The 24,384-nt window shown below is 33.2% G+C and overlaps 1 protein-coding gene across 3 annotated transcripts in view; it reads right to left on the bottom strand.

Moving 5' to 3' along the window:
• CADM2 (cell adhesion molecule 2) overlaps positions 1-24,384 on the bottom strand; it is a 1,045,186-nt gene that overhangs the window by 163,231 nt on the left and 857,571 nt on the right. The window lies entirely within an intron of this gene.

Raw genomic sequence — 24,384 nt, forward strand, 5'->3', positions numbered from 1 at the left:
GGAATCAGTCGGGAGCATCACTGTCATGGAAAGCAATCTCTTTCTCCATTGGGCTGGAGACTCCCCTTCCCTACTGAGAGACAATGGTCAATGGGGCAGCACAGGCAGTAGGTCAATCTTTCTATAACAATTACCCAGCCCTTGAAGTGATCTTTGACGAGCTAAAGAACCATTTATCCCACCTAGAGCCATCAGGAAGCCTTGCTTCCTTAGGTGGCACCAGTAGGGATCAGTACAACTCCCGGTGGAAACAGACAACTCAAAGTGACCAAATAGCACCACAAAGGCTCTGAAAATTAAATTGTTGGTGGAACCATAGCCCACAAATGTAAGCCAGGACCTGTGTGCTGAACCTATATAGATGATGTAAATAGTATCCAGAGTCTCCTAACACAATAACCAAAATGTCCAGCATGTGATAAAAAAAGAATTACTGGTCACACCAAATACCAGGCAAAACATAACTTGAATGAGAAAAAATAATCCACAGATGCTAATACTGAGTTGAAATGGATGTTAGAATTATCTGACAGAGAATTTAAAGCCATCATAAAATTACTTTAACAAGCAATTACTAATTATCTTGAAACAAATACAAAATAGAAAATCTCAGCAAACTAAAGAAGTTATTTAAAAAAAGAACCAAAGGAAAGTATAGAAGTCAAAAATACAACAACCAAAATAAAAACTCACTGGATTGGATAAATAGTACAATGAGACAACAGAGGATAGAATCAGTGAACTTAAGGACAGACCAATACAAGTCACTGGATCTGAACAAGAGAGAGAAAACAGATTGGAAAACCAATCAAAAACACAAAAAATCAGAATCTTGCGGACCTGTGGGACAATAACAAAATATCCAACATTGGTACCATATAAGTCCCAAAAGAAGAGAAAGAGAGTGGGGCGGAAAGAATTTAAGAAATAATGGTCAAAAACTTCACAAATCAGGCAAAAGAAATAAACGTACAAAATCAAGAAGAGGAGCAAACTCAAACAGGATAAACCCCAAAAGGTCCATATCAAGATACAGTGAAATGAAACTCCTGAAATCCAAAGACAAAGGAAAAAAATCTTAAGAGCAGCCAGAGAGAAAGACATATTACCTATAAGAAAACACCATTTCAAATGACAATATATGACCTCGTTTGAAATTATGGAGGTCAGAGGCAGTGGCACGTTTTTCAAGTGCTGAAAGAAAAGAACTGTTGATCGTGAATTCTTATCCAGTGAAACCAACGTTCAGGAATCAAGGGGAAATAAATATATTTTTAGAAGGAGGAAAACTAAGAACATGTTTCTCTAGCAGATCCGTCTTAAAGAAAAGTTAAAGTTCTTCAAACAGAAAAGAAGAAATTTTGAAACATCAAGAAGGAAGAACAAGTGAGAGAACAAAAAATATGGGTAAATACAATATAGACTACTCTGCTACATTTTCCTGACTATATGATGGTTAAAACAAAAATTATACCATCAGCTGATGCAGTGTTCAACATGTAAAGAAGGAATAGTCAAAACAAATAAAAAGTGTCAGGGCAAAAGGACCTAATGGAAGAAAGGTTTCCATACTTTACCAGAAGTGGTAAAACTGGTAGACTGTGCTAAGTCGTATATGTATAGCATTTCAATACCTGGAGCAACTACTAAGAAAATATACAAAGTGATACATTCAAAAACTCTATAGATAAATTAAGATGAAATCCTTTTATATAGTGTCTTGAAATAACTAAAATTATAGAGATGGAGAAAAGATTAGTTCTTACCAACGGTTAAGGTTAGTAAGGGGTGGAGGGGAGTGGGAGTGATATGAGTGTGGTTATAAAACTACAGCACAAAGGATCCTTGTGGTAATAGAACCGCTTTGCATCTTGACTGTGGTGATGGATACATTAACCTACATATGTAATGAAACTGGATAAAACTAAACACACACACATACACACACACACACACAAACGAGTACATGTAAAACCGGTGAAACTCAAATAAGATTGGTGGACTATGTCAATGTCTATTTTCTAGCTGTGATATCTTTCCAAGATGTTATTTGGGTAGAGGGTACATGGATGTCTTTGTATTATTTCTCACAACTGGGTATGAATCTACAATAATAACTCAGCTTAAAATATTTCATGCACATTAGATGGAATGGGGAAATGGTTTTGATATCAAAGCTTGAAACTCATTATATACATTTGCCACAGAGTAAGAGGGGGATCCCAAGTGCCATATATTCTTAAATTGCCTATACCTTTCCTCTGTGCTTTGTGAGAGGAGCAGGGAATTAAAAAATATATTTGGTAAAATTCTAAATTTTCATGATTTTAAATATACTTTAAAAATCATCCTCCCACTTACTCAATAACACAAACCTGAATGGTTATAGTCCATCTATTACCATTCTTTGTTACCTCTCATTTCATAAGGAGACATACACTTGCAAGCATTTTCAAAACTGATTTTTATTGACTATAAAAATTAAGGAAGACTGATTACAATTGTGTTTGCAACTCCACTAGGTTACAGCAGACTTTTTATAAAAATGTCTATTTTGTACTCTATCTCCTACACTCCCTATTATATATGCCTTGTTCAGTTGCTAGAGGAAAACAGGGAGACACAGATTTGTCATTTCCCCAATAGGACCTCATGCTATACCAACCACTTTTCAAAGGTATGATTTTATTTTAAAAAATATTTATCACATATTTCTTGGTTTTTTATAAAAAGGAAGTCTCCAAAAGGGAAAACCTCAGGTTCCTGCAATGATACTGTGTGGGTAAAACATGTTATTCACCCCCTGTGTTCAATTTCATTTCTTCTAACACAGGTCACACTGACAGAGAGACAGAGCTTACAATTTTCAGTGAATCTTGGCAAAAGGAATTTAACTCTCTTTTAGTCAGACTATTTTATGGAAACTATATAATATATTATATATATATAAACTATATAACTACATAATATCACCGAAGTCAAAATGAATTACTCAATGCATACAAATAGAAAGTGTTCATATTTAAACCATTTGTGTGGAGTAATGCTAAAAGCACTGACTTTGGTATCAGAAGATCTGCTTTAGGCACTTATATGAGGTCAGGTTTCCTGTGGATAATAATTCCTGAATCATTTCCATCTTTGCATTATGAGAACTATGGTATCATGTTGTATGTAAAGTGATTTAAACAAATGTGCAATGATATATTAAAATATTTTAGGTTTGGAATCCTGATGAGAACCTAAATATTTAAAGTCTGAAATGTCTCGATTCAGCTTACCAAATCATATAATTTTTTGAGTTGTTTTATAATTACTACCAGGTTTGACTAAAAATTAGGCTCTGAAAAGTAGAATACATGTATTTTAATGTAAGCTCTGTCATTGGTTAGCCATATGAATAGGTAAGTCACTTATCGTGTACCCCAGTCTGCTGAGTGTTAGGTGGAGATAATAACAATTGAGTGAAAGTATAAGGTATATGGTTTAGAGAAATGAAATACATAAATAGATATTCAAAACCTGAAAACATATTCCCAAAAGGGAAGAAAGTCACACAATTAGCAAAGGGATTATTTATTGTATAAATTTCCTTGATAATTCATTTGCCAAAAGCAAAGAGCTGCCTAAGGAAATTTTTATTGGACTGAACATTTTATTTTATTTTATTTTATTTTAGTAGCTATAAACATTTTTTATTATAGAGAAGTTAAGTGATTTCAAGATTGGAAAGTGTCCACTGTATTTGGACGGTGTCGGTGAGTGTGGCTATATCATGAGAGGGTTGCTAAGAAGGAACCAGATTGCACTCTTGGATGAGAAGAGTAGGAGACAGTCCAGGGTCAGAAGGAAGGGAGGCTATTTTTCTGGAAGGAAGAGACTGAATCATATTTATAGGCTCAAGAGAAAGGGGATCAATAAAGGCATGAAAAATAGAAATGGCATCTCTGGTACAGATATCTTCAGGGCCTGTTCTCCTAGCAGCACCTCCCCACTTCCCCCCTCACCAGAGAAATCCCTTTGGACTGAACATTTTAAACAAACCTTACATCCACAGCATTTATCAAGTTTGTAAATACTTATGATGTCATCTGCAGTTCTCTTTATCACAGCATTTTAAGTATGAAAGAAAAAAAGGAAACCTTTTAAAGTCCAAAGAGGGGTGAAATATAACGCAATGGATTCCCTGTGAGCAGGATCCTTGTCTTGCTCATCTCAGCTCCCTGCATCCCAAATATATCTGCACAGCAAGTTTTCAGTGAATGACTATTGAATTGAAACCGAGAGCCAAACTCTGTCTGTATATGATAAGAGCAGAGTGAAAAAGAACTGAATTAGGAAGTCCTCTTTGATACATCCCCCATGGGAGAAAAGCCCCCAAAACAAGAAAAAAAGTGTCTTGTTTAGACACTGTTGAGCATAAAAGACCTAGAAACATCATGCTGCAAATTTTTTTTTTTAAAAGTGATCGTTCATTGAACAATTATTTGAAATACTGAATGAGTGATCTCTGAAGCTACTGTTGTGTTACCTTATGGTTTCCAAATGAACACAAAAGGTAGTAGAGACTCAGAAATAATCCATACTTTCTACAGAGTTAGTTGCATATATTTATAGTGAACCTAAGAAGAAGAATCGTAATATTGTCGGTTGCAGTGAATTCAATCTTTAAAACAAAAGTGCTTTCGTTTGAGCACACAGAATGTTCATGATTATCTAAATATCTTTTAAAAAAATAAAACCTCAAACATTTCATTGAAAGAAATAGATTTTCAACATTACTCTAGGAATAACTGAAGAGAACAAATGAGCATGTGGAATAAAAGAATGAAAGGTAATTCTTCACACACCATAGAGATTAAAATGAGCTAATGAGTTAAAAGTAGGTTACTCTGAGGCCACACCTCATCAGCTAGTAGGTGCCTGCCACCCACTGGTGAGGTGATTTAACAGTTCAAAACGCTGAACTCTAGAGAATTTAATCTTAGCTGCAAATAAGAAGCACTGACCAATGAGTAAGAATCAATTAAACAGTGCTTAACACTGGATAAAAATTATTTTCCCAATATATCATTGGTTCTAAATAGTTCATCAATCATACAAATGCATATTTGGGATTCATGCTGGGTAAAATAAAAATTCCTAAGATGATTACTTGGAGAATTTTACACACATTTTATACTGATTTCTAACAAAAGTTACTGGCATAGTTAATAAGTTGTATATTAATTAGTTTTAAACCAAATTAACTTAATAACATTAGTACTATTGAATTTATCTGACATTATTCATTTAAGAACCTAATAGCAATTTGTATACACAAAATTGTATACAAATTGTATACACTTGCATTAATAGTTTTCCTTTCTTAAGTGTTGTGATCTTTATAAAGGTGATCACATACTTCTTGCCAGAAACATTTTCAAATATGTCTAAGTTGGTTTCCAGTGAGTAATAATTTATGTCACACTTTAGGGTGCTTAAATAAAGATAAAAAACATATTTCATTATGTAATCATTTTAAGAGACTATTAAAATGCAGCAAATAACAACATCATTGTTTTTGCATTTTTTCTAGTTCACCTATTTGACCTAAAACTTTCCCAGATCAGGATTATATCTCTTTATATTTACATTTATTTTTATAAATATTTATATTTATACTGTCTACAAGGCTTTACACATATCATGATACATGTAGATGTCCATTAAATTTTATTGGATTAAATTTAATAGGTGGGTCATCAGTCTTTTATATATAATAATAGTCTATAATTATACATATTAACATCATTTTAGAAAATTCCATATATTAAGTGAATATTATATGCTGAATGATTTTTATTATTATAATTCACTATATTTTACAGACAAGTACTAAAGGAAAAACCTACATCAAGATGATAGACGTCATTTCAAGTGTCATCCTGGCTACTTAAATTCTCAATGTCAGCATGTTTCCAAGAGCATACCATCCTACTACACTCACAGGCTTTAGCTGAAGCAATCACTGCACATATTTAGAAGTTTTTATAAACATATTACTTTCCAACCAGTAAGTTCCATCTTGTAAAGTAAGTTTAACATCACTGGTGTGATGGAATTTCAAGAACCATAGGTATGTCAGTCTTCATTCTCCTTGTTCTCAGCTCAAGTCCCATCCAGGTGTCCCCACTTGATTCTTATGGGGAGTTTAGATATGGCAGTACAATAAGCCAAGTTCTGCCTGGGGAAAGATATATCGAAGAATGCTGTATATGGACTTTGATTCAATATCAAGTTTCAGTGTTGTTTGATGACTAATAATATAATCCTTCTCATGATTCTGACTTTGTTGTTTTAAGGTTGCCCAGACCAGCACTTCTTTGTTTCCCAACTTCTGCAAACAGGCTTGTTTTCTCTCCGAACATTATCCACTTAGACCTGTGCTAACTGCCTACTCTGCTTTGCCCCTACTGATTTCTCTAGAACTGATCACTAACCAAACTGACTCAGGCAATCTGCTAACCTCGTTTTATCAGCTGAAATATCTACTATCCCCAAGGGTAAGAACTAGGACGAGTAATTAAAACTTCAGTGAGGTCAACTTAGTTTTGGTATACCAGAATACTTTTTTGCTAATTAAATCTGTATCCTAATAAATCAGAGAGGAAAAATAAGTCAAATAAGCTCCAATAAAGTTTCAAATGGGCCACAGATTTAGGGCTTAACTCTTGTCAGACCTCACAATTAGTATATTAACACGTATGATGTCAAAATATGCCTCTAGACATTGTAAAACAGGCAAGATAAAGAAGGAAATCTAGCCATTCTTACTCTTATTATAAAAGTATTATTTTATTTGTTAATAGCCCAAATGTTTTATTTGTGTAAATAGTATAATCATATACTGATTACATTCAGTATATGTTATTTGTAGTAGTACTATGGACTGCCAGAAATAAAGGAGTTAAAACATACAGACAGAATAAAATATCAAGCTAGTGAATCCTTTTCTGTGTTGTTCTTTTACAGTCATACAACACAAAACAATCTAAATCAATCTTCTGGAAAATTGGTAAAAACAACCATTGCTCCAGAGCTGATATTTGGTATACCAAGTTTCAGCTGGGACTGAATTTTTACTAAAACCATAGTAAATGGAGTTTTAGAATAGAAATTTGAACAGAACCCAAGCAATAAATCTGGAAACTGTGTCACTATTTGAAGGAAGTTTTTCCAGTGGTAGAATTTCAATTTTTAAGCCCCAGCTTTTCTTACTTAAAATGTATAAAAACAAATAGTCATTACTCTCATCCCTGTATTTGTAATCTGTTATTATGAAACACTTGAAAAAGCAAAATGCCTAAAATGTACCAAAAATTAATAAACTTGGGTATGGAAAATTTATTAATATGTTTGAGGAATAAATATAAACTCCATGGTATTTCTACTTTCCATCTTCTTGTCTGTGTTAAGGCTTGCCCCTCTTCCTCAGAGTGTCCTCCACATGACATGTCTAGAGGGAAACCCTTTTGCTCTTTCACTCTATTGAATTCCTAAAGCTCTGAACATAGACTGGATTCTTAATACACCTATATACCTACCCAATTTTCTGTTTTGTAAGGTAACATTTAAACTGTGTGTCATGTAACATAAGGCCCTAAAGATCAGAAATATGTTCACTTTTCTAGTCTATTTCCCCACCCCTCCTCAAAATGCCTAATGATTTAGAAATACCTGAGCATTTGTTCAAATATGGTGAGTAATCCATACCTCTTTACCTAAAGGCATATATTCCCTCTGCATGTCTCCAGTTCATACTTTTCACTCAAGCTAATTAACATATTGCTTTCTTGGTAAATTCTTTCATACTGTCCACCTCCAGCCACATTCACTCCTTCCTTTAGGTTTCCAGGGCAGGAATGTACATGAAGCTCAATAATAATTTGTTGAGCTAATGAGAGAGTAAAAGTGAACATTATATGGTCCATTGTTTATATACTGATATGTACCATTTATCTTATTATATGGTCATCTCCTGGAGCATCCAGCCATGGATGAGATTAATTCCTACTGCCCAGTCACTAGCACGGTGCTCTGAATATAATTTCCATCTCTCCATTGGATAAGTGAGTGAATGAGCAAGTGAAAGCTGAAAGCACAGAGAATAAATAAAATGGCAGGTGCACCTGGTGAATCATTTCATATGATAAGTCAGCAGAGTATGCTCTAGAAAAGTGACATATTTTTACATGACAATGACTTTGAAAATTTATGTTTTAATAGATTCCTTGCACCTGATAAATTTTCATTTTGTAAAATTTGCCTTAAAAGGAGTTTGCAGCTTTTGATTTTTAGTTTCTAAATCTTTAGTTTTTTCTCACTTATGTAGTATCAAAATATCATTAATAGAGACCAAAATTTTAAAAATAACATATAATAAATATTGTCACAATTCAAACAAAACATTTTTCTAAGACTGCATTCTAAATATCTTTCTGTATATCGATATAATTTGACTTAAGTACCTGAAACTTAAAATAATCTAAGACAGTTGAGTTGTCATCCTGTACTTTACAGTGGCCTAGGCCTGTAAATCTTCTAAACTTATGGATTCAGACATTGAAAATTTACTACTTCTCTTTAAGATTGTAAGTAGGCTTATCTGATTCCTACTTTCACAATGTCATATGGCAAAAAGAACTCTGTAAAGCCAAAGCAAACACACTTAAATCTTCCTTTGTATCTCTAGATAACTGTCTAGAAATCATTACACCCACTAATTTTACAGTATGGATTTGCTTTCAGATGAAGGGTTGCATTTCAGTTGTTTAAAACACAGGAAGTTTCTTTAACGTGTAACAGTAAAGGACTGCTCAAGGTCGTTGGTGGAGGACAACTTACACTACACAAGCATCAATGATATACACTGCCATCTTCACCTTGTGACTGTGAAAGTCTTCTGAGAGAAAGTGAGCCTGGGGAAGCATGTGTACAAAATTTAATGGCAGAGGCCTGGAAGCACACATACCACACACACACCGTTCCATGTCCAAGCACATGGCCATACTTCAAGGGAGACTGGTAAATGCCGTCTGGCTGTATGCATAGGAAGGAGAGATATTAGTGAGCAGTTAGTAGTTTATGCCTTGCTACTGTAGGCTTATTTGTACTATATCTATATATGCTAATGTTTCTATAAAAAATTAATGTAGCTATCCAGGAATGATAAAAAACAATAGATAATATACTTTCTCTAAAATAGTCATAATTTCGGTGTGTTTTGGTACAAAAATTCTACCTAGTTGCTAAATTATGAAAAAGAATTACCAATCTATTACTTATGAACGTGTTCTTCTCAACACTGCTTTAGATTCAGTAAAGGAGAAATATCTATAGAAGTAACACTATAGTTATTTTCTATTGACTGTGTCATCCTCTAAGCTATAAGCATGACCCTAGTTTTAGAAAATGGGAGGCGAATTATTGTTCATTATTTACTAAATTAAATTTTTTAGGAAAAAAAACTATTCAGGATGGTTTATATAAATTATAAATGTATATTAATTAGATACATATACATGTATATATTTGCCAAATAAATTATGTAATATTCATTTCAATTCTGATATCAATTTGAAATAAAATTCTGTATTTCTTAAATGAACTAATAATACAACTCTACTTCAATTATAAAAAGAAAACTCTACAGGTCTCTATATAATGATGGAATCAACTAAAATATGAACTCCTCACTTGAGAATTCCAAATAAATTTTCATGAAGATAACTACTGGAAAAGGAAAACTCTGCTAACATACACTCTCACATGCACACATACCTCACCCATATATTATCATTATATTCTAATTTCATCTCTTTGCCAATCCATATACTACATTTTGATAAAGAATAAAAGCAGTTCCAAATCTGTAAACCATATATGATAAATATATATATATATATTTAATTCTGGGACTGTTTTCACTAGAAAAGAAAACATTGACTAGACGAAGTGGTTGCTGGCATGTGAAACTGAGATCATATTTATGCTGATCAAATCACTGAATGTTAGAAGCTAGTGAGAGGTTGATTTGGGTTTAATATAGAGATTGTCTTTCTATTTATTGAGCTCTTTGCAATTGTATTGAGCAAACTTACGAGATAAGTTTGTCAAAAAAGTTGTTTAATTAATGGCTACCTGGTCTCCTGCCAGGAGTGTTTAAATGTCTTTCATTGCAGGAGAATATGTCCTAAGTGACTTTTGAAGTCTCTTGTAATGATTTCAGGAATCTACTTTTGAAATTTACTTAAGAGTAACAGTTACTACTTTCAATCATAAATTGAATTCATAAATTTATTCAATCACAAATAAGTCCTGATTTTAGTGACCAGGAATCACTAACTCAATGATATATTATACTCAATGTATGGTTTTATCTATGAAATAAACTTCAGTAGATTTTTTAAGTTGTCTTCAGTGAGAGAGAGAAATATATATATATATTTTTTTGTATGTCTGTGTATATATATATAAAACTGTAATATATAAAATACTTTACATCAGATGATTCCTTTTCCCACAATATCATCTTGCCTGGATAAAAATTAGAGGCATTTCATTCTTATTATTAGTGCATCACTCTATACAAAAAATAGGTTGAGGAGAAAAAGAAATACCATCTCTCAGATGACATAAGGACATAATAGAAACTTAGCTTATGAAATTCAGACCTAAAGTGCCAAAAGATTCACTTTGTATATGAAGTATTTGAAAAAAATCAAATAAATATATCATTTCTAGTAGTAACACATCAATCAAACAAGTTCTGCAAATAATGTAGCAAAGTCCAATTTTATAACTTTAGTCTTTAGAATTCTTTTCACAACTCAAAGTTTAAATAATTTATAAACATACAACACCAACTATGATTTATTACTAATAACAAATGCCCCAATGCTGCTATATGTGCAACTACATTCTAGTTTGGTGAATAAAGACCATGTTTATTAGAAGCCTTATCCTAACATGAATACCACACAATTGCATTTAATGTATATTATATCTGTTTAACATCTAGTAAGAGTAGTTTTATGAGGGATAATTGTTATTAATCATCATAATTTAATAACTCTAAAATTCTGATATACATTTTCAAAGATCTTATATAGACAAACTTTTTTTCCCTATCTCCCACAAATAAAAGTTTGTGAATATTTTGTTTGCTTCTTCAAAACAGTATTTCCCTAGGTGTTTGTCACATTTCCTTATTTTCCTTGAGAAAATATCTTTCAGCATTTGGTACAGTTCACAATTTGATGCAGCTCACTATTTGCCTGGATTCAGAGAACAAGAAAATGATGTGGTATTTAAACTAAACAGTTTCTGTAAGCTCTCATTCTTTCCAGCAACCTACAATATATTGGTCTCCTCAGAAAAATATGAAATTCATATTTTACATCCCACCATAAAAACCACCATATGTAGCCATGTGGTATTACTCTCATCAAGCATTTATATCAAAGAGAAGATTAGATGTCATGCTATTATGGAAATGCATACACAAAGGTACATTGGGAATGGAAAACACCTGCCTTCATTAAAGAAACTAGCCTTTGGTATTTGTGATCTTTTAACTTTACAAGGTCCCATACCTGTGAAAGCCTTGCATTGGTATTTGTAAAATAGGAGGAGAAAATGACTCAAGACTATGCTGTGGCATGTTTCTAATAATCCCAAAGTCTCATCTCCTACAGTCTGAAATTTGGTTTAAATTTTCAGTTTTGCCGTCATTTTGTGGACAATATTAGATGAAATAAATTCTATAGTACACAAACTGAAAATCTAGGAACCCGTTAATACATTTAAGAAAATCATTTTTATATTTTTGAAATTCAGGCACAATCACAAAAGACATCAATATAATACAAATTTCATTAATACTAGTCCATAGATTTCTTTGAAACATGTTTAACATTTTTCATTGCCAATGCACAATGTTACTGGAAGTTTAACAACTTAACCTTGATCTTGCATCTGTTCAAGTGGCCTGTTTCTCTACTTCTTACTATTTTCCCCTTATTGTGGGGAGGAGGGGATTTGTGCATCTTCCAGAAAGTAAATACTGCCTCTGAAAAATCAGCCAGTTAATACTGATCATGAATATTGTTTTTAAAATGTCCTCTTATATAAATCAACATTCAGTGGGAATGTAATAAATCTCAGAGTAATAAAAATAAATCACAATTTACTACGTAGAATTAAGGAATAACATCCTATTTTCTAAGTTTAAAGCATTGATTTTTTTCCCTTTTTACATCATATAATTTGATTTTTCTTTACTTCAGTTATCTAAATTGGCTTTTGAAAAGTCTTAATTAATATTAAATTATATGCTAATATTTAGAAGTCTGGCAATGTGTAAAAAATATATGGCACTCAAATTTTGCTTATAACAGATTTTAGCAAAAGGCAGAAAAATTCAGTGACTAAAAAATAAAATGCAGCATATCTTAATATGTCACTACAACTAAAGTATAACATTCTAGCAATTTTTCATATGTTTACAGTCTACTATAAATAACTTTATATATACACAATTATTTATATTGTATATAAGCTCATATAATTTATATAAATACATACACTTCTAGGGAGACACACTGTATATATAAATAATCATAAAAATAAATAAATAAATAAGGCAATTTAAAATAAAGTACAAAAAAAAATCCAGATACAACTAAAACGATTGATGCTGAGAAGCTAGGACACATGAGGAGTGACTGATGGAAGCTAATTTGATAAAAGGCTTTTAGGAGTGAGTATGGAAAGAGACTTTTTTGCAGTAATTCACACAAGTAATATTCCAAAACTTACTGAAAAGATGAGAAAAAGTATACATCAAATTAGACACATCATGTGAAATCTATAATGAAAGAGCACATTGTGTTTTACTGCATTAAATATAATGGTTCCGCAGTAACCTTGAACTCCTACTTTGTAGCTGGGTTGAATTGAGATATACTGCGGAGGTGCCTTCTGAAACCCATAGAGAAAGCACAACCGCACACTACTCTTGCTAATTCTCAGGAGGGAGAGCCATAGTGTGACACGTACTACTTCAAAGGTTCCTGTACTTCCTGACTCCCCAGCTTTCCTACGAAGCTCTGAGATCTGGACTTACGGCTTTGAGCTTGACTTGGCTTTGGAGACTGAGGCAGCCCAACAACCAGCCTACCCCGTGGAAAAGATCCTGGCTCCCCCTTGGAGAGCTTTCACTGAGATAATGAGGACCATATGAAAGGGAGGAGTGTATAAAACAGCCCTCCAATGCAGGAGAGAATAAGAAAAATGTTTTAGAAATAATCTGCTACAAAACTGTATTCCCTTACATTCCACAACACACTTAGAGCAGCCTTATTATGTGAATACTTTCTGGGATTTCTCTCCTGGACATACCAAAAAAGCCTTCAATTACCAAATAAGTGCTACTTTTTGAATCAACCAGAATTATGTTCCCACTGAGCCCCGGAGATCTTATGTTATAATAAACAGTTAGGCAAAAAAAAAAAGCAATATCCTGGCAGCCAAATTGGAAGTGGCAGTGGTACATCAAGGAGGTTCAGAATTCATAAGTAAAATGTAGGCAGAAGATGGAAACAGGGAGACTTTCTATAAATGCACCAGTAGGATTGTAGTGGTACTGAGATCCCAAAAAAATTAGGGCAGTTGAGATCCCATCTAAGATCAACAAGGCTACGGGTGATTAAGCAAGCTAGAGATTGGGGACTGTGTTAGGAGATAACATATTTATCTACCATCCAGTTGTAGAATAAGAAGGGAACTGAGAGTAATATTTACATGTTGAATGTCATCATGCATTAGACCTGGGTAGACCTCTCCCTACTAAGAGATGAATGAGGCTAGGATGACTAGTTTTCTACCAAAAAAAAAAAAAAAAAGTGTTCTCCATTCCATATTTAAATCCAGGAGGTAGTTGCCCAGTGAACGTGTTGCCTCAGCAACTCCTTATTTTGGATTAAAGCAAAGTGACTAGATTTAGCCAATGAAATGTAAGTGAAGCGATATATCTCACTTCATTGCTAAGGATTTTAAGAAGTTGGCGGAGCTTCTCCACACTCTCTTCTTCCTTCTCCTGTTTTGAAGTGGGGGCTTCCAAAGCTCTGGGCAATGAAAATGCCATAAAATTGAAGAACCAAGGGTCCCTGAATCCCCATAGAGTGAAAGACCACAGACGCTAAAAACTTTTGTATTGAACATTACTTCAGAGAAAATTAAAATTCTATTGCCTTTAACTCCTGAAATTTGTGAGTTTGTTAATGAAGCTTGCATTAATGTAACTAATAAAAATTAGTTAAATGAAAAATAAAATGATTCCAATGAAAAATACTACTGATTAAAAGAAAGGGACATAATGCCAAAGAACTACTATAGGATTTGCTATAGGAACCAGAAAATATATTAGACAAGTGATTAGAAATCTCAGTAGGCTATAAGAAAATACAAACTCTTTACAAAAGGAAAAAAGATACATAGGGAAAATAATCTGAAATATAATGAAAGCAGGATACAATAAGAAAATGAAGATGAAGATAGATTTAAAATACAAAAGAATTCAAGTCCAAAGTAAAGGCAGCAGTCAAAGCCATATAACTATAGTGAAAACGGAAACAATGATATTAGATGAACAACTTGAGATCTCTCAGAATGCAGAAGAAAAGGCAGTACAAGCAACAAGAGAAACTATATATGCAGCTTTTTGTTGGGTGTGTGTGCAGAGAGAGAAATTAGTAAGAAAAATAATGCACAGACAACTGTATCTACATTAGCAGAGTAATTTCTATGGCTAAAATCAACCTGTGTTTTTATCCTGCAAGTAATTAAATCCCTGAAACAAAAAGAGCAATTTCATCACAACTGTGAGAATGAAAGGTTATAAGGCAAAAATTATATAAGCAACAAGTTTGCCTTCCACATGATATTGCAACAGAAAAAAATTATTAGATATGCAAGGTCTCAGAAAAATTCCATCTATTTCTTTTTTTAAGAAAACCATTTGAAAATATTTTACTGCAGAAAGGAAGAAAATCAAGAGAACAGGCTGTCGTTTTTAGGGGAGTACTGACCTAGTCTCTCTATCCTAGTGAAAGTCATTTCAATTTTACCCAAGATTTATGTACAAAAAATAGCCATCATAACATTACTTATAATAATGAAAAAGTATAAATAAACTTAATATCCAATATTAGAAAACAAACTTTTTAATGAAGTATGAAAAAGCCTTCATATTATAAGCATGCAGACCTTTAACACAGGGAAATGATATAAGCCTAACTGAAAACAGAAGGATGCAAAATTCAGTATTCAGTACAGTATCGATTTCATTATAAAATAGAAAAAGTACCTAATGGAATGTTGGAATTTGGGATGATTTGTTTTCCTGCTTCTTTGCACTTTTATGACTTTTCTCATTTCCATCAACTAAGCATACCTATTTTAAAAACGTTAAAACTTTACAAAATACAGAATAAATAGCAAATTCTATTTTGGCACTTTATTATATGGTTATTGAAATTGGTTATTAATTAATTATAGGGCCACTTCATTTATTTAGGCTGCTTTTTAGCAATAAACATACCATAAAATCTCATTGTAAAATGTGGAAGTAAGACAATGCGAAGGTAGATGGCATTCCAGAAAATAGAAAGAAAAAGAAAAAAGAAGTTGGGATAATCTTATTAATTGTATTAAAGTCTTATACTTTCTACTTCACCATTTTTATCAGTATTACAGCTCAGATATCCATTTCTGAACAAACATACATTATTCAAAGAAATATCCCATCTCCCATAAAATAAACATAATTTAAAATTTAAAAAAGTATTTCTTGTTGTAGCACTAAACACTTTCTGGGTTTATGATAAAAATACTGAAATTCTTTGTTTGATTTACATGTTACACATATGTAGAAATTTATTAGTTTTCTTGTAACACATAATTTTGAAAAATAAAGTCCATATATCTTATTTATGTTTCATTTATTTAAGAAATATTTCTTTAAAACAAAACACCTCTATATTCTGGAGGATTTGGCAGCAGTGTAAATGTTCTCATCTGTGGTAGAGGACATTACATTACAGGAAAATGTTTCCATACTAAAACAGTGTATAATAAATAGGCATTTTAAAAATTTATTTATGAGGATTATGAGGAAAACAGTCTTTAAGACAAATAGAAGAATACACCAAATGTCACAGACTTGAATGATGACATAATACCCTCTTGCCTGTGATGGTGACACAAAACAGCAAAGGACACAAAACTGTCAGTCTTGTTGTTTATCTTCTATCTGAGACTAATAAAAGAAGGAGGTGATTGATGGCACAAAGACACAAACACTGTCTTAGACATACAGTTGTTACCTTTTATACATATATAAAAGTATTGTATTGATGGTTTTAAGGACACCTTACTTTTCTAGCTTCCTAAGATGCTGTCTTTACCTAAAAGAGAAATAAAGGAACTTATAGTTTGATTATATGAAAAGTTATACATTACCCCTCTTAGATATTACCCCTTTTTGATCTACTATTTGAACGTGTTATATTTGTGCTCATGTATGTGTGTGTATATATGTTTCTATACATATTTAAATGTTCGGGCAGAGAGAGAGTAAGAGCCCTAGAGAAAGAAGGCACAGAGAAATAGAGACAAATTGAGAAAAACAACCACCAAAAATGAACACCTCGCATGTGGATTCTTTTTTTTAATATATGTTTCTTCCAAATTCAAAATTAATTAACACATTTGTTCAAAACACTGAATATGTATAGAGGAAGCTCCAAAGAAGTAGTAAGTGCCTGTACTGATTTTTAAGAGCTTGCAATTTATTTGGAGGAGATTCAACGTACAGATATAAGATACGTAAGTGATAATTGCAAAGCAAGTGAATGATAATGCAGCGAAAAATTCTTAAATCAGAGCTGGGGAGAGCAAGTAATTAAAGAGGGATTTAATGAGTCAAGAAAACTATTTTGGAAACTTTGAACATGGGGTTAGGCCATGCATGGACGGGCAGCTATAAGCAGAGGAGGACAAAGAACAGAGAATCAGCTTCAGCAAAAGGAAGACGGTCTCAGTAACGGGGAGGTGGGCCCAGAAAAGGAGTATGTATTTCTACATGCACACATACACATGTGCACGCTCCTGGTCCCCTGTGCTCACGGCTCCCTCTGTCTGGAGTGTCCCCCTATAAAGCTGCCAATTCCAAATCTTATCTTGAAAAACTGTCTCTCTCATATTACTTTGTGTAGAAATTATGTTTCCCAACCTCATAGAAATTACGTTTCCCAACCTCATGAAGATGCCCCATTTCTCTGATTTTTTTTAAATGTAGTTTTCAATTGTGATTTATCTATTTCTATATTATAATTCTCTGTGCTAATATTGTCTCTTATTGTACGTAAAGTTCCTTAGGAGTGATATTTTGCATGTGCCTGATTCATCTATGTCCACCTCACAGCTTAATAAAAACCATGTAAAAAAGATATTCTATAACAACTAGAAAATATTATATTTCTATTATCATTATAATAAACATTCCTTTCAACAGAAATCAACTTTCTTTCCAACATCCAACTGTAAAAGTTTCAAAAATGTTTTTTCACCAGTATAGTTCATTAAGAAGTTATTTGTTGGTATCACATTTTATATTTTACCAACAAATATGTAAACCATCAGGAAAAACTGATTCAAATACACCAGGGTTTCCAGGTAAGATGGTGCAGGGATTCTTATTTTGACCCAACACATTTATTGCAAACACATAATAATAGTTTAAAAAAAAAAAAAAAGGCCCTACAAATAAAATAAGCAGAGAAGAACCATATAACAAAGTGGAGAGTGCCAGCAAAGCTGCAGGGTGGCTTAGCTTCAGATCTGAAGTTTGCTCCTACGGAGTAAAAGGGATTTAAGTGCTCTCAGACAAACAGGACCAGGAATAGAAAGTTCTTGAAGCTAAGGCCTGGAGTGAGGCTCCTCAACTCTAAAGGAAGCTAAAAATAAAACTCATCACCATCTGGGCTGTGGCTTCAATTAACCTATGAGTCTCAGACTGTGAGCACGCAGACTAAGCCTTTTAATCAAGAAATAAGCAAGCTGGCTCTCTAACTAGATCACCACACCCTGAAACGCCTTAATAAAAAATTAAAAAAAGAAAGGGCCCAGGGAGATGAATGCTAAGAGATAAGGCGTACCCTCAAGACTGGAGAGGGTAAGCATAGGAGGTGGGAAAGTGGGCGGAGGAAGGAAACAAAATTTCCCCACTTCCAAAGAGTATTCAAAACAAAATTGCATAAATACTGTGTCTTAGTTGAACAAAGAATATAAAATGAGTATGTTTAAGATGCCTCCAGTACTAAATGAAAGACTAATTTCCATTAAAATAAAATAAGAAATTGCAAAACAAAAACAGGCAGAAATGAAAAAATAACATACAGGTGAACGTGAAAGGAAGTAATTTAAAATACTGTTAGAAAGTACAGTCACTGAAATTTTAAAATGAAATTATCAGATTTGTAGCTATTTTTGAGGAATTCAGTGGCAAATAGCTCAGAAAGACAAAGATACATACACATATAAGTGACAGCAATTGAACAAGCAGAGGCTACACTGAGAGCCCCTAACGTATGTCTAATAGTATATCTATCCTATACCAAAATTGAAGAAATACTTTTAAAGAGAAAGTTACAGGCTAAGTTAGCAAATTGAATCGATTGGTATATATAAAAGACAATACATCTTTACCAATTTGGGTTTTTTTCAATAATGCAAGGTCTTTATAAGTATAGAAAAATCAAACACTGTATTTTGCCATACAAACAAATATAAAGGAGGACAAACCCTCAAGATGCATGAGAATTTTATGAAATTATTAACATTCATGATAAAATTTGTAAATCTTGAGATAGAAGGGAACTGGTGATTTTAATTCTCATGTAGATGATCATTCCAATCACGCTCACTCACTGTTCCTTGACCTCCTCCCCTCTGAAAAACTCATCCTCCGCCCTCCTCAGTCCCCCTTTGTGGGTGTGCTCTTCAATTCATCATAACATGCAATACGCGCAGCCCTTCCATATTTTCCACGCATCCTACTTTCTGGCGACCAACTCTCATCTCTCCAGTGCATCCCCCTCGCCCCGGACTCCTTTAATTCAACCAGAACCTTAAATCCTTTGATCCTACCACCCTTTCACTGTTACCTATTTTCTTCATTCCCCCTCTTCCTACCTTATCCATGGTCAGTTTCTTAATTTATTCACTCAGCAAATCTCTATTATCAAGTGCTGTTTTGGGTCTCTGGGGACACATTTGCAACCAAGATCACTCCCTTGTATTTACCTACAACTTCCTCGTACCTTGTTTACTTCAATATCTCCACATTTGACTTTTGAGTAGAATTCAGTCTACTCTGTTCATGCCTAAAATCTGCATATAAAATGATTTCATCTTGTCTCATGGCTTCAATGTCATCAATATGCTAACAATTCCCATATTTATATCTCCCAACTGAACTTTTTTCCTTAATCTATAACCTATTCAACTAACTTGACACCTCTACTGAATGCCTCAAAAAGCTGCTCAAAATTAACATGTCCAAATAATTCCTGAAAGCATCTTCTCCTCACACCAGTTCCTTTAGTCTTCCACATCTCAGTTAACAACTCCAGTTATCTGTTTGCTTCCACAAAAAAAATTGTTGAGTTGTTCCTATGCCTGTTTTACACCCACCAGGCATCAAATCTGTCAGCAAATGCTGGCAGCTTTATACTCAAAATATGTCCCAAATTTACCAGCTCTCACCTTAACTGTTTTCACCATGGACCAAGCCATCCTGACATCTTACCTGGATTACTAAACATGTCTCTCTGATTCTACCCTTCCCCCTTCAGTCTATTCTCAACACAGCAACATGGTGATTCCATTAAAACATAAATCAGAGTATGTTATATGTTACTCTTTTGTTCAAAACGCTGCAAGAACTTTCACTTAGAGTAATTTTAGAAGTTCTTATTTTGATCTTCAAGGCCCTCATGATTTGGTCTACTTTCCGCTCTCTTGCTACTTTATCGTTGTTTATTCAGCAGTCACTTTGCCTTCTCTCTCATTCAAAAGCTCTTTACTGGAAAACAGTTAACTACTTCATGCCCGCCATAACTTTACTCATATTCCACCTATTCAGTAAGACCGTCTCCTGTCACCATTTTCAAGATTTCAACCCCCTCCTTACCGTTTCACATTCTCGCTCCCTGTTCTTTTTTTTCCCCTTTGTATAATTATCAGACAATTGCTTATCTCCTCTTTTTTCTGTCTCTATCCAGCAGAATTCAAGCTCTAAAAAGGCAGAGTCTTTGTTGTATTCACAAATGACTCCTAAGTACTTTAGAATTGCCCATAAATAATTAGATATGAATAAATAAATAATAACTTGCCTACAGGTAGATACTTCTTCTAGAAGAAAATGTAGAAAATATCTTTGTAACTTCAAATAGTGACAGTTTTCTTAAAACACAAAAGCACAAAACATAGAGGAGACCACTGCTAAATCAGACTACATTAAAACGTACAACCTCAGTTCAACAAAAGACACACTAAAAATGATAAATGCCAGCTGTATGTCAATTATATCTCCTAAGTACTTTCGATAAAGTTAAAATCTGGTGTCACTCATATGGGGCAATTTACAGAGCAGCTGAAAATAATATGCAAAAAAGTAAGCTATGATTATTCTAGATAAAATAAAATTAGTACAAACTTATATTATTTCCATTTTGAAAAATAATATTGTTACCATTGCCCACAGTGTACACTATGTTGGCACAAGTTTGGAAATATTCTGAAAATGTATTTCAGTGAATTGCAGCTCAGAAACTTTCTCTAAGATTTCAGCTTCAATATTCTATGGAAAGTATACAATATACAGGATGCCAACAGTTCAGAATTATCTAGGTAGATGTTGTGTACTGTTTTTATTATGCAATTATAAAACCGTACTTCCTTGATAAGCACTCAGAAATAAATACTAGTGTAGTAATTAAAAGGAAAATAAGACGTAGCCTAGTTGTGAGGACCACAATGGTTAGTATCTTACTGCTAAACAAAATAGTAAAAGCAAAGTCACTGAAACAGCATAAGATATCATTAGCTAAAGAAAGTTTTGAGAATAAAATACACAGGATCATGATCAGAGTTGTTTCTCTCCCCAAAGTGAAAACAGCTCTGACAAGCAATGACTAACTTATATAATTAATTTTTTGCTCATGCGATTAATGAAAATTATTGCTTTTGTGGAGCATGGAATAAATAGAGTAGACATATGGAGAAAGTGTCAAGGTGGGGTGAGAGATGAAATTGAATGTATATGTTTTTAATAATATACTAGGACAGGTTATGTTAAATTTTCTTTCAAGTTATATTTGACTTATTTATGATATAAACAGCTTTGAATTATTCTCACTTATTAGAAGAAATATAAATTATAACAAATGCTAAATATTATAGTTTATACATCCCAGTATATTTTAAGATAGATGAGGGAAGAAACCATGTTTCTTATTCATCATTATATTTCAGCACCTGACAAATATTTGTTCAGTTGAATTTCTCTTATTACTATCACCAGTGACAATTATCTAATGAGTAAAATCTAGGCTAATAAGTTTAAGAATATATAACCATTTCTTCAAGAATTTATATCTGCAGCCTGTACATATTTCCTGAACTCCAGAGGATATATACACTGCCCACTCCACATCTCTACTGGAATGCTTAATAGTCATCTATAACACAACATGTTCAAAACAGAATTCTTGATGTTCCTTCCCAAACTTTTCCTCCAGAAACCTCCCCATCTCATTTTGTATCAGCTCCATCCTTGCTTAGGCCATAAACCGTGAAATCATGCTTAACGCCTCTCTTTTCCTCACATCCCACATCCAACCATCAACAAATACTTTTACCTCGATTTCCAAATATGTATTGGGAATTTGACCACTTCTCACCACCTCTACTGCAAACACCCTAGTTCAAGCCGCAAACATCTCTCACCTGGATTACTGAGGCTCCTACTGACCCCCTTCACTAATCTGTAACTTTTGTGGAAGCCAAGATTTTTGTATACCTCCTACATCCAGAAGAATGCATGTTACACAATAAGTAATCAAGAAATATTTTTGAATGAATGAATTTGCTAATAAGTATGTAGTAGTATCTAAGAGTTTATATGGAAACTCTTAAAATTATATAGAATTCAACAAAGTTTCTACACTTCGTAATACACAGATAGCAATAGATTCACAATGTAACAATCCAAACAAGCTCAAGATATAATGGATAAAAGATTCACTCAATTATTAATACAAACAACATTTTAGAAATAGGGTATATTTTCAAAATTTAATTCACGAATGGGTTAAGTGGAAATGGAAAAAGAATTGAATAGAAAATTCACTTATGAATAGAAAGAATGAATATCATATATTAATATGTGACAATGCTTTCCTAATTAATTTATGTTTAACACAATTCTAGTCAAAATCCCACTGATTTTTCTTTTTTTTTCAAAAACTCACACAAATAAGAATAACATGAAAAATGACACAAGAACTACAAATGAAATGTTTGAGGTGTTGGGAGGGCATTTAATATAGGGAACTGCTCTGGCAAGGGAAATCAGGAAAAACACTCCTGAGAAAGTGATGATTGAACTTAGATTTGAAAAAAGAAAATTTAGAGTCAACAAGGTGAAAGTGTTTGGGGGTGAAGGATGATTCCTCAGGAGAGGAATTTGCAGGACTGTTTAATGCATGGGAAATGTTTATGTTACATAGAAAAGCACAATATAACCTACATAAATCCCCAGTGATGTTTACATGTAAAAAGAAAAGCACTAAAATGTCAACAGAGGTTGTATCAGAGTGATGGGATTGTGGGTGATGCTTATTCCTTTTTCATCATTTCTGTATCTCTCAAATATAATACAATGAGCATGTTCTATTTTTACACTAAAAATGTTGCAAAATGGAAACTTTTTTTGGCTGAGTCCTTCAAATACATTCTTCCTGTTCATAGGTATTAGATAAAAACTATAACTAACATTTAGTTAAGCTCATTCTTTTGGTGTATCAAGAGCATCCATTTGTTTATTAGCCTATCAAATAGCCCATTTAGTTGTTTTTTTCTATATATTATAGTGGTGATAATCCACTCCATGTCAGGCTTTGGCACATGGTTAATGTGTCAACATGAAGGTGCTTTAGTGGCCTTTGGCATTCTATTGCTAAAGTGAACTCAGCAAAATCCAGCAAGGCACATTTGCCAATCCTATAAAAATACAATATGAACTGTTGACTTGCCAGCTGCTTACAGCATCGAGTAAGGTGTAACTGTATTCAACTCACGTACATCAGGTAATAACAGAGTAGTTTATTATCATTGCAGGTGCAGAAACCTGCCAACATTTCAGCCATCTGGGCTTCCTCAGGGCAGTATACAAGCAAAATATGTGAATGAAGTATGTGAGTTGAATATGGTTTTATTCATTTTTTTCTGTTGCGGGCTCTAACAAAACTGCTTTATATATTTTGGAAAAGTAATTCTGTAATGTTATTTTACTTTGGAGAGCCGTCAACTTTTACTAATTTAAGCCCATTAATGTTTTCACTAAATTGCTTATGTCTAAATGATAATGGATATTCAGATGGCATTTTATAACAAGAAAACTGTGGTTAAATGTAATATAATAGAATAAACAAAAGTTATAATTCCTGAGGGGTTAATGAGCAATCTATCTTACAGTATATTTCACCAATCACAATATCATGACACAGAGGTTCTATTAATTAGCAGTTAAGCATATGCTGTCACAACTTATCAGAAGATTTCACTTTTAGAAAGACACACTAGACCCCCTCACAGCTAAAGTTATAGATATTGTGAGGCTCCACACTATAATTTTTCAACTGAAACATGTTTATTTCCCATCGATGGGTTATCAGATTTTTCTCCATTGTTAACACAGAACTAAGTAAAATAATTAGGACTGAAATTTAATGATAAGGTCAATAAATAAACTTATTATTCTTTCTGCTTCTGCACCTCCTGCATCCAGAAGAGAGCATGGTACACAATAAGTAATCAAGAAATGTTTTTGAATGAATGAATGAATTTGCTAGTAAGTATATAAAGTGTCTAAGAGTGTATGTTGAAACGCTTAAAATTATATAAAATTCAACAAAGTTTCTACACTTCATAATAAATACACAGATGTCAACAGATTCACAATACAGCAATCCATACCAGCTCAAGATATAATAGATA

Source organism: Balaenoptera ricei, chromosome 4 (genome assembly GCF_028023285.1).
Source record: "Balaenoptera ricei isolate mBalRic1 chromosome 4, mBalRic1.hap2, whole genome shotgun sequence".
Classification (NCBI taxonomy): domain Eukaryota; kingdom Metazoa; phylum Chordata; class Mammalia; order Artiodactyla; family Balaenopteridae; genus Balaenoptera; species Balaenoptera ricei.